The sequence below is a fragment of the Setaria viridis genome, chromosome 5, assembly GCF_005286985.2.
Source record: "Setaria viridis chromosome 5, Setaria_viridis_v4.0, whole genome shotgun sequence".
NCBI classification, from domain to species: Eukaryota; Viridiplantae; Streptophyta; class Magnoliopsida; order Poales; family Poaceae; genus Setaria; species Setaria viridis.
In genome coordinates, this window is record NC_048267.2 from 34,053,321 (window position 1) to 34,065,770 (window position 12,450).

Sequence of the window (12,450 nt, forward strand, 5' to 3'; positions counted from 1 at the left end):
AACGTAGGCTATTTACAAAACTCATTACATAAGTGGAGGCTAAACGACGAGACGAATCTATTAAGCCTAGTTAAGCCTAATTAATCCATCATTAGCAAATATTTACTGTAGCAACACATTGTCAAATCATGAACTAATTAGGCTTAATAAATTCGTCTCGCCGTTTAGCCTCCACTTATGTAATTAGTTTTGTAAATAGTCTACGTTCAATACTTCTAATTAGTATCTAAACACGGGTGCTAAAAAGCAAAGAAACCAAACTAGGCCTTATTTGGTTGAGCTCAAAAACGGCTCCAGGAGCTGTTTTGGTAGAGCCAAACCAAAAGGAGAAAAATAAAAGAGTTCCTAGGGAGAAGCCACCTGAAACTGGAGCTCTTTTTACACACAGGAGACGGAGCTGTTTTTTTTTTGGCTCCGTCGGCTCCATCCCGCACGCCTAACACAACGGTTACCAAAGTGCCCCTTGAGTTAGCCAATATTACGCTAAAATTGCCACCGCACCATTAGAAGCGCGTGCGGCTCCTGTCATGCCATCACATGCGCTCGCCTCCCTCTATCGCACGCGCCCATCTCGCTCCCCTCTCTCCTCACCTCGCCTCGCAGAAGAAACGACGGCACCATGAACCAGCTCCGGCGGTCGACGGCGGCGCGCAGGGAAGCTACTCCGGGCGGGGAAAATAGCGACCGACAAGATGGTGGTGGAGCCCGGGGGCGGCAGCGAGCCGAGGCAGCACGGCACTGGGGGACCCGAGGGCCGAGCGGCAACCCGAGGCAGTGCGGCGACAGGGATGGCAGTGGATCTCGGGGGTGGCAGCGAGCCGAGGTGGCGCGGCGCCAGGGGACTTGAGGGCCGGGCGGCGACGGGGGATGGGAGCTGGACGGCGGGGCGCGCGCGGTAGGTGAGAGAAGGGCGGCGGAAGCTCAGAGGAGATGGGGAAAAGGAAGACCGGTCCACTGGATGGAGAACGTGGAGAAAAAAAGAAAAGGAGAAGAAAAAAAAGGTGAAGGAAAAAAGAAAAGGAGAAGAGTCCCTTTTCATTTATTTTTTTAATTCAAATGGACTTAAGTTATAAACTAATTAAACATTCAATTCATCTATTAAAAAATATATATCCAAGGGTATATAGGATATTTGACCTCTTACATCCATTTCTAAAAATACAGAAAAAGTTGTTTTGCCAAACATTTTTTAAAACGGCTCCATCTACACTAGAGAAGCCGCTCCACTAGAGAAACCAGAGCCGAAACTGTTTAGGAAGGCGGAACCCTACCAAACTGTCCCTTCATCTGCGCGTGCCGGCCATGGACAATCGAGTTTGCACTTCAATCAACCGAGTGTGATGTCTTTGCTGCTAGTTATCTAGTGCTCCCTTTGTCCCTGAATAACTGTCACTTTTAGTTTCCGTGCCGCAAGTTTGACTGGATTTGTAGAAAATACGTGCACCACTTGTATCTTCAAATAAATTTATTAAAAAACTAGATTCAAATATTTATCTAATGATATTAATTTTGAATCATAAATATTAACATTTTTTTATATATATTTAGTTAGAGTTGTTTCTCGGGAAGCGCTCATAAATATTAATATTTTTATATATATATTTAGTTAAAGTTGTGTCTCGGGAAGGCGAAAGCGCCAGTTATTTACGGACGGAGGGGAGCATCTATTACCTTATCGGACCTGGCTAACGTACGTACGGAGTACGGCCGTAAATTTAGGCCGGCCGCACGGCAGACCCTTTTTTTGGAAATCGGAATCATCAGGTACCCGCCGCTTTCCTCTTCCGGCAAAAAGCTGTTCCCACCGTTTTCTATGTGCAGAACACTATCATTGGTGGAGTGCGGTTCCCCCACATGACCACACAATTTTTATGCAAAAAATAGAACCGCATGCATACATTTGAAGAAAATCTCGGCAGAACAAGAAGCACGAGCAAAAAAAAGTATCTGAATCAAAATGACGATTAGGAATTCATCTGCCCAAAACAAAGACAGTCAAAGTTCCTTTTCAACCACGTGAAAATCTAGATCAAATAAACAACACATCATCCGTGCACAATTTCTGCTCAACATTCTCCCCAACGTATTTGCTTTCCTAAACAGGCAGTACATCATATTTTTGCTGGCCCTTCAGTTTGCAATTCCATTTAATACTGCAATGTAGTGATGAAAAAAAGAAAGAATCAGAGAACATGTAACACGTACCAAGTGAAAGAAACGTACGATATTACCGTTGAAATAACTAGCCTTTTTGTATGCATTACAGGGATTCTTAAATGCTTATTGAACATAATTAAACTTCTTGCTGGGTAGTATTTGATTGCCTATTGAATATATTCAAACTGCTTTGTAATGAACATGCATGGAGTTTTATGGCTCAAAACGACTTTGAATACAGTTATCGCGAGGGTTGCTACTAGCTTATTACGATGTAATATGTGCTGTAAGAGCATCATTGGTTGTATGATTAAAGTGCAGAATGTTACCTTCCTGGTTTATGACTATTACTTGATCTCCACCCCGCTGGAAGACTTAGGAACCTGCAATTTAAGAACAGAACAAAATGAAGAGCAGTTAGATAGGAAAATTTGCCTAATGATTTGTACTGTTCTGCTTTGATCTTGCCACAATATTGCTTGATAAGAGTACATTTATTTGGCTATTCTCATGGATAGTATTTTTTTCCTGCCTAATGAAGTTCAGAAACTAATTAGATGCACCTGTAGCTACATCGTTTTTTGGTATCTCAACTATAATCCATGATACCCCAACTTATCCAGCTGCTACATCGCCAAAGATGAACAACCCACCAAGATCAAAAGTGAAAAGGCACAAAAACGGAAAATAGACTAACTAGTGGGATGAATGCTCAGGCAAAGAGGAAGAACAAAAAGGTGCAAGATTTTGCAAGTGAAGTAGTCCACCAAGTCACACTGCTCCAAAATGTTTAGAGAAACAAGCAAAGGGACCTTAGACTCAGGAACCACATTGTTCAGTTTATTTAAAAAGCTTGTGTTGGTTTAATCTAAAGGAACCTAATCTATTTGGCTTCTGATTTTATCTATAATGGTGTAAAAGATGCGGTTACAAACAAAAAGAGTGTCTATCACATGAGACATGGAATATTCAAAAAAATTGCTTAAGCTAAACATTTTAAATGCTATTTGAATAATATTTAAATGCCTACGGGAACTTGTTAAAATGTTTCCCATAATGCTAAGGAAAAAGGTGTCAGTAGCATGCATTCAATATGTAGTTTTGCACTTAATTTGTCAAGCCACCACGCTGAGAAGAATAACCTGCTTTTGAGTAAAACGCACTAAGAAATTTAGATAGCTAGACTGATTTACAAAGCATCAGTAAAGAATAAAATGACATACAATTGATATGAGTAGATCTTATAAGAATGCTATATAATGACTAAACTTGCCCCTAAGAACCCCCCAACAGTTGGCACACAACTAATTAAAAAAATGATAAAATGACTTGCCTAATGAAGTACATTGTTTTGCATACTGATGAACCATATTATTACCTACTCAGGGTCATATTATTGCGTATTCAAGTATATTGTTTTGGATAACTAAGAAACATATTATTTCCAAATTCCTATCCATATTATTGCGTACTTGAGCTCATGTAGCCGTAGATGAATGAACTATATGGCATGGCCATGGTGAGAGAAGGTACATCATCATACCAGAAGTCATCATTCATCTGGTACCAACCAAAGTATTGTGCTGCACAAACGAATTACTCAACTGTCAGCTCTTGTATCAACAAACATTTTGGTTCGTGTATGTGTCAGGTTGACCTAGAAAAATGCTAAATATTCCATGCCTCGATACAGATAAATTTATAGTTTTCTATGACCACCTTCTGTTACCATCCAACAAAGCTACATACATAAATCCATAAAAAAATAAGGTGCAAAAGGTCTGGTGCCGTTGGAACCAAAACTCTGAACTGTAAACTTCCTGAAAATATCATCAGCTGGTAAATATGCTTCAATCACAGGTTTCCACCGCTCTTGCATGACCACTCCAGAAAATTTCCTATGCATATCTGGGAAAACCCATTACATAACCCATTACATAAGTAGAGGCTAAACGGCGAGACGAATCTATTAAGCCTAATTAATTCATTATTAGCAAATGTTTACTGTAGCAACACATTATCAAATCATGAACTAATTAGGCTTAATAGATTCGTCTCGCCGTTTAGCCTCCACTTATATAATGGGTTTTGTAAATAGTCTACGTTTAATACTCCTAATTAGTATCTAAACATTCGATGTGACGAGTGCTAAAAATAAGTCAGAGGAACCAAACACCCCTAAAGATGATAAAACCTTGCCAACACATCCAGCAACTAATTCATCATCATGAACGAATTCATGATGGGAGCACTGGCAGGTCTGCTTCAGATTCACAAAATTGCAGATTTTTCCTGCTGACCAATCACTGCTCCTGGAAAAGGAGTTCCGCATCAGCTCACAGAGGCAAAGCTGTGTGATCTGTGAAGCTATGGGCGGTGGGCCAGGTGAGTTTTCCTAATGTGCCAGGTGAAATTGGGGGAGGGCGAATCGATTTAAAATCGCATAGACCAGAAAATAGAACAAACATACGCAATACGATTCTGATTTGAACGTGTTCAACAGAAAACCCTAGGAAAGGGATAGCAACCAAATGAAGTAAACACGAATCAGATCCGAGACTCACCTCCGTGTGCACTGCATCCTCTTCATCGTCAAAACAAATTTGAAGTTTCCTCGAAATCCAAAAGTGAACAAAAATATCAGTAGCTTCACAGAAGAGGGAGGTCAACGCAAAAATAAATCTCCACAATCCTGATGAAACGAGTACTCACCTTTGTCATTGTGTGCATCGCTGCTACTCATACCTCCTGATTTGCACTTCACTATCCCCTGAAAATCCACTGAAACATGCCCCCGGTCAATCAAATTTCACAAACAAAAAGAATGCAAAAAAATCCCCATAAACAACAAATAAAGCGGATTACTCTCCATCATGGTCGTCAGTCCTCATCAACCTCGCTTCACTATCCACCAAAGATCTGGAAAAAAAAATTCAAATAAGTCGATCTGCACAGAACGCGGAAGGTAAAACCCCCCAAAAAACCACGATCGAGGACTCACCGTCAAGCGCAGCCCCACCTCGCCTCCACTGATTTGCATTTCCCCTCCAAGTTAAATGGATCCAAGTGGTTCTTAAACCAAATCGCCAGCAAACGAGACAGAGAGAACCTAGGGGCCTGATTGGTTTTCGGACCAGCGTGGCCTGGCTCGCGCCACCCATCCGGGCTCCCGCCGGCCAGACTCGCCAGATGCACCTCCCTTTTATTGATGTTTGCATGCAGCCAGCCAGGCTCACGTGGGAACTTGTTCGGTTGCCTGCTCCGAAGCTCTAATCTGTTTTTTTCCCCCTGCGCGTTCGCCCCATGCGTCAGCCGCCGCATCCCGGAGCGTGGCTTCGGGAAAACGAAAGATCCGGCCGCACCTCGGGAAACCTTTTGCATACCGCGGCCCAGGCCGAGTTCAGGAAACCAATCGCGCACGAAGGTCGCACGCGGGAAGCCTGGACGCGAGGGTGCCGCGAACCAATCGCACGCTAGAGAGGGAGGGGAAGGGGAAATGAATCGGTGTGCATCTGAGGTTTCGGGATAGCTCTCCAGTCTTCTAGCTCGTGGGCCCAGTACAGAGGCGATGCACGCGGGGCTCCTGAAAGGCCGCTTGCAAATGATCTCGCCGATCGTGGATAGACGATGGATGTCACCGGCCGTTTCGGAAAACAAAATTACGGCCGGTCATTACCTTATCTTTAATACAATAGTATTAAAAAACCCACAACGTTCGTCAAGAGGTTTAGAAATTCCCACATTAATTATAAAAAAGAGAAGAATATAAATCGTCCGATTTTATGAAGATCTAACGGTCCTATAATAATTAGCTAAGATTAGGAATAACAAATAGGAAAAATGACGTACATGCACCTACCGAAATTGTAAAGTCATTTTCCTGAAGTAACGTGAGAGAAAGGTGTCCATCCACCATATATAGGAAAAGATGGTAAAGTCCTTTACAGTAGGTTACATGAGAGATAGATTAATTACCGTGAAGTTAAAAGACATATATGGATTCATCCGATGCTACAAATGAAAGAAAACCGAGAGTAAAAATAGATTCCACCTTTTTTTCGAAACACGGTACAAAGCAGACGCTCACGGATATACACACATACTTAACCCTATGAATACATGCATGCAATAAAACCCTTATGAGCACTAACAATGCAACGAGACACTGAGCTGTCATATCCTTGAGATTGACAAAGTCACCACTGGCACCTGAGTGTCGGCAGGTACGTCGCCTACCACTGAAAGAAAATAATGCCGGTTAAATTCTTAGATTAATCCAGAAAAATGCAAACACCTGTGCCGAGTCAAGGACTCAAACTCGGGTGGGCAAATTCCACCATACGGAACTTACCAGCTGAGCAAGCTCAATTCGCAAAAAAAAAAAAAAAGACTCCACGTGATGCCAAGAGAGAAAAAAATATCTACCACTTGATAAGAAGGGTCACGAATGAGATCAAATAAGCAATCTTTACAATAGTTCATCCAAACACATTCGTCGAGGGAGCTAAGAAGTTATTGTTTTAATTAGAAAAAAATACACCGTGTAGACTAAATAAAAAAATCCAAGTCAAATACGGCAAACAATATAAAAAAAATCAAAATCTAAAAACATGGAAGTTTGCAACTGATTTCTATGCAAATTAGGAAGCAATACAGGTAAATAAAGAGTCCATGCCAGATGCAATAATAACTAATTAAATTCAGAATAAAAATAATGACAAAATTGGTTTTTAATTTTTATATTGGAAATAAATTTCTTGAATAAAGAACACATTTCGAGTTAAATAATTAGTATCTAAATTTTATATTAAAAAGAATAAAAATATTCTAATACCATATAAATTCAATCAAAGTGTAAAACTAATGATAGGAAAAGATAAACAATAAAATCCAACATGTGGTGTTAAAAGAAGCCATAACATTCACTAAGAGAGGCCAGAAACTGCCCCCATTAGTCGGTGAAAAAAAATAAGAATAGTCTATAAACAGATGCAGTTGTGGGCTCAAATTATAATGGTTTACATTCATATTTCTTTCCATGTCAACTCATATATTTGTTTCCTCCCCTTAACATGATAACAATTGAAGCTTTGGCAACACAAAACAATGTGTGACAACGGATTCGATGAGCACCCATTGATATAAAAAGTAGTGAAAAAACATTCGTGGGCGCCTTTATGCTTGCCGGTGCAAATAGAAGCACCAGCAATGTTAATGCAGGTGTGGCTGTGGAATCGACACCCCGTTGCACAAAATCAAAGTTTTAACGTCTCAGCTTCAAGACCAAAGCTTTGCGACAAAATTGACGCCCATATATAGAGATTGAATTGTGGAAGCTGCAAAAATCAAAGCCTCAATGGCACTAATCGATGCTTGTGGACATTACTATATACGCCCGGCTATACAAATTGAAGCATTGGAGGACCGAATCCTCCTCCGAATCCATCCGTGCTGGTGAAATGAAATCAATACTCCCGGTGCAAATTAAATCCTTGACAGTGCCCATGGAATCTTTTTGTGGTGGATGAAATCAAAATCAAGTCGCTAGCCAAAGATGCAATGAGGTCGATGTGTCACCCTAGAGCTATGTGCCGCCTATATCTACATCGATGCTGAGAAATAGTGATGTCCAGTATGCGTCCTACATGTGGTTGCTGATTCAAGGCCAATGCGAATCACCGAGCATGATGAGTTACACATCATTGATGCAATGTTGATGTAGGTCTCCAAGCTAGATGAATGTTAGGGAGTCCAAGATTCATTATTCATGGAGTCGTTCTATTCTCTTCGTGCCGACAAGAAGCTTCTTGAAGCCGATCAGCACTGTTCAACCCCCACGTTCTAACCACAGCAGTAGGAAGGGCATTTGGATGTGGTGAGCATGGCGCACGCTCAATGGCCCCAGCGTGTAGGATCTAAGATGATGAGGCAGTGGTCATCAACTATGTATTGATTATTATAATCATTTCAACTTTGACAGCAGCAATATTCAACCCATGGATTTAGGGAGAGTGTACTCACCTCTGGTTGTATGTGGGTTGGATCTACAGCGTGTGAGATTGATTTAAGTGGCGATCAGGTGCTCGATTTCTAGTAGAGAGAAGAAGCATTTACCCTGCTAGCTCAGACATACTCTCATTAGCCGATGGGGATGAGGGTGGAATGAGTGGATCTACCGAGCAAGAGCAATCAAGAGAGGATCGAGAGAGGATATGTGAGTAAGAGAAACAGGCAGTGCAGGCAAAGGTTCCATAGATGGGGTTTGAAAAAAATAGGGTCATCCACCTCATAGTGAGTCGTGCCGGTCACGTTGCACCTTGCGGCATGTGTGAGCGAGAAGCAAGCAAGCAAGTTTAATATTAAGTTATGATAAAAGTAAAAAATCATTCATATCTAGGATTTTATTGACATTTGGTAGAGAAGATGTGCTCATTGCATGTAGCCGTTTTTCTTGATTCTCATTTTCAACCTTTTTTCCTTGATTCTCATGTTCAACCTTTTTTTTCCCCTCAGAGACCATTCAAGGAGCTTCATTTCTTAGAAAATGGCATGTTTACAAGCCATGTATAAATGGGAAAGAAAAAAAATTAATCTACACCGTCAATTATTCTCATCATCTAATGGTTCGAGGCTAAATCAAAAGGTCAATGTCAAGTCGAAAAAATATAGCAAAATTTATAATCAACAATTATATAAAATAAGTAGATTGATTTCAATATACTACGTACAACAAAATACATAAATAAAGGTTCCATATAAAATATATAGAAAAATAGTAGTCCAATTTTTAATAAATAGGAAAAAGGGCGTGTATGAAATACAATTTTGAGTTATTGAGAATTCAGAGATTCTATATCTCAAGATTGTGGCAATGAACGGGCAGAAAAGGTATTACACTTACACAGCTAGCAGACCACGTTTGGGGCTGCGTCCACCGACCACCGTCGAGGAGCCAATGCCATTTGACAATTTGATTAAAAGGGTATCTAACCCGCGCAATTTGACTTTACTAGTTATAGTTAACCGAAGTCTAAGACTATATCAAAACTGTTTTAACTTACTTTCCTCTCTTATTTGTTCATATATAAACCCAACACCAACGTAGATGTTATCTTATCTCTAATCCGGTGAAAGAAAAAGTTGTGCCTGTTTGGATCCGCCGTTCTAAACTTTAGGACATGTCACATCGGATGTTTAAATACTAATTAGAAGTATTAAATATAATCTAATTACAAAACTAATTGCACATATGGAGTCTAATTCGCGAGACGAATCTATTAAGCCTAATTAGTCCATGATTTGATAATGTGATGCTACAGTAACCATTTGCTAATGATGGATTAATTAGGCTTAATAGATTTGTCTCACGAATTAGTATAGGGGTTCTGCAGTTAGTTTTATAATTAGCTCATGTTTAATTCTCCTAATTAGCAACCGAACATCTTATGTGACCCTTCTAAAGTTTAGCACTTGTATCAAACACCCGGATCCTAATACCATTAAAGTCGACCTCATACATAGCGGAGGAGGCCTAAGCACCCGGCCTCAAGCAATAAAAAAACGGAAGTGTTAGCGTCCGGACGTCCGATAATTTTATTTTATCGGACACTCCGTCGCAACATTGAAAAATAACTATTGAAATATCAAAAATCAACACTTGCAACACCGAGGATTGCAACACCTTTACGTGCATGAAACATCCCGAATTGCTTCGTGCAATATTCAAAACAGACACATTGCAAAAAAAAATATCTCTTACAACATTGCAACAACGAAAGAAGAAGAGACGAAACAAAGAAAACAACTATATGCAACATCATGAACAAGTTGGTGTAACACCCGATTGCTGGCAAGTCAGACTGTTGCAAAACAGATGAAACACCAAAAGCCACCGTTGCAACATCCAAAAATAACTATTGCAACACCATGAGGTACCTATTGCAACACTCAGATCCACGACAACTAGCCTGCCGCCGAAGGTCGTCCACCATGGCCACCGCCCGATCCTTCCCCGCTCGGATCTCGCCAGGGTCGAGGAGAGGGCCACCAGATCCGGTGCAAAACAGATGAAACATCAAAAGCCACCGTTGCAACATCCAAAAATAACTATTGCAACACCATGAGGTAGCTATTGCAACACTCAAATCCACGACAACCAGCCTGCCGCCGAAGGTCGTCCACCATGGCCGCCGCCCGATCCTTCCCCGCTCGGATCTCGCCGGGGTCGGGGAGAGGGCCACCGGATCCGGTGCAAAACAGATGAAACATCAAAAGCCACCGTTGCAACATCCAAAAATAACTATTGCAACACCATGAGGTACCTATTGCAATACTCAGATCCACGACAACCAGCCTCCCGGTTGGTTTAGGACGCCGGAGTGGGGGGAGGGGCGCCGCCAGGGTGGGGGACGAGGTTCCCGGAGTGGAGGAGCGCGCCGCCGCCGGGGTGGACGAGGAGGACGCCGTGGTGGGGGAGTGTGCCGCCGTTGGGGTGGGAGACGAGGCCACCGGAAACTTGCTGTGTGTGTGGAGAGAGAGAGAGCTGTTGGAGGACTATCTTGTTCGGTGAATGAGATCATGGGAATAAATATACGAAGGGATAAGATTCACGTGAACGGGAAAGAGCCACGTGGCGTCCGATATTTTGCTGGCGTCGGACGTTGCGAGCTTAGCATTACCGATAAAAAATCAAAGGAAGGGAGGAAGGCAGCGCCGTCCGCTGCCCGTTTGCCTCGTCAATACCTAGCTGAGCTGCAGGACCTGGGTGCTGGGTGATTTTTTTATTCGGTGTGGGTCCCACCCTTAAGACCGGCCTGGGTACTATACGTAGCAGTGCCGACCTCAACATTGCGCGGGACCCACCATAAGACCGACGTGGACATTATACACTCCTGATGCCCTAAGAGGAGAGAGAACTTAAAATCAATCATTCACTTATAACTTACTTAGGATAAAACATAATTATTCTATTTAGATGTGCGGCTAAGGGTTACTTAGTTTGATTGCACAAACTTACAAAATAGTTTTGCAATCTAGTCAATTATATCTATAACTATTCTATAAAATTAAGAAGATAATAAAAGCACATCTTCTGCCTCGAGCATCCGTACAACCTGACCCATAGAGGGTGTAAGTATGAAATATAGAAACGTAAACACGATGAGTTAGAGGACCCCACAAAACGATTTATCCCATAGTATCGATGGCAAGTAATGCATCATTCCACATTTGAGTTCCACCAAGAATACTCCTGATCATTGAGTTTTTCTCGGCCAGGACTCATGGACACCACTACAGAAAGATGAGAGCTAAGCCACATGAATGAATTACCATGGTGGCAATTCTTCGCCTCATGGCTCGCGGCCAGTCATTTGACGACCACCTATGGAGTTGGCTCCATGAAATAAAAAGGGTCTCCTCATCTGAAAGAGCTCCACACCAAGTCCAAGTTAGAGGGTTGCAAAGCTTGCTAACAAGCTAACGCACTTCAATGTGCTAATGCACCAAGCTTATAAGTTCAGTTCACTCCTTTGAACCAAGCACAAAGCAGTATGACATTGCAATCACTTTCTTCAAGTCAAATTAGCACAAATTACTCACTATTCATTTGCTATTTGTCTTGAATGATCAACATGAGCACTTTATTGTTTTGGATCAGGGGGCGGACTCAAAAGGCACGGCGAGCTTGGGTGTCTGTCCTGGCTCATAGCTGATCGTTAGTAGACCTTCTACATAGTTCAGACGGGTACAAACAGGATATGCTCGGAGCCGCAGACCAACTCAAACACTTGCAGCTTAAGGGCCTGTTTGGATGTGACGTTATAAATTTTAGGACATGTCACATCGGAAGTTTAGATACTAATTAGAAGTATTAAATATAATTTAATTACAAAACTAATTACACAGATGGAGTCTAATTTGCGAGACGAATCTATTAAGTCTAATTAGTCCATGATTTGACAATGTGATGTTACAGTAACCATTTACTAATGATGAATTAATTAGGCTTAATAGATTTGTCTCGCGAATTAGTATAAGGGTTCTGCAGTTAGTTTTATAATTAGCTCATGTTTAGTCCTCCTAATTAGCGTCCGAACATCCGATGGGACCCCTCCTAAAGTACCTTGTATCCAAACATCCCCTAATACAGCTTATTCATGATGTAAAAGCTCACTCGAACACCATGAGAGAAAGTGGATGGGGTGGCTTATTTGGTGAAGCGACAATTTTTTGGAGTGAAGGTATTCCAGTTCCAAATAGCGTTTCCAAATAGCGTGTCCAGTGATGTTAGAT

General features: G+C 41.6%; 2 long non-coding RNA genes across 2 annotated transcripts; both read right to left on the bottom strand.

Moving 5' to 3' along the window:
• Positions 1 to 1,932: 1,932 nt before the first annotated feature.
• Positions 1,933 to 5,623, bottom strand: LOC117858297 (uncharacterized). Its single transcript, XR_004640944.2, has 6 exons — positions 5,159 to 5,623; positions 5,023 to 5,076; positions 4,722 to 4,938; positions 3,630 to 3,740; positions 2,487 to 2,540; positions 1,933 to 2,153 (listed from the first exon to the last, which is right to left on the bottom strand). It is a non-coding gene; the product is annotated as an uncharacterized lncRNA (long non-coding RNA).
• Positions 5,624 to 9,845: 4,222 nt separating this feature from the next.
• On the bottom strand, positions 9,846 to 10,845 carry LOC140222990 (uncharacterized). Its single transcript, XR_011898387.1, has 2 exons — positions 10,479 to 10,845; positions 9,846 to 10,317 (listed from the first exon to the last, which is right to left on the bottom strand). It is a non-coding gene; the product is annotated as an uncharacterized lncRNA (long non-coding RNA).
• Between the last annotated feature and the right edge of the window lie 1,605 nt (positions 10,846 to 12,450).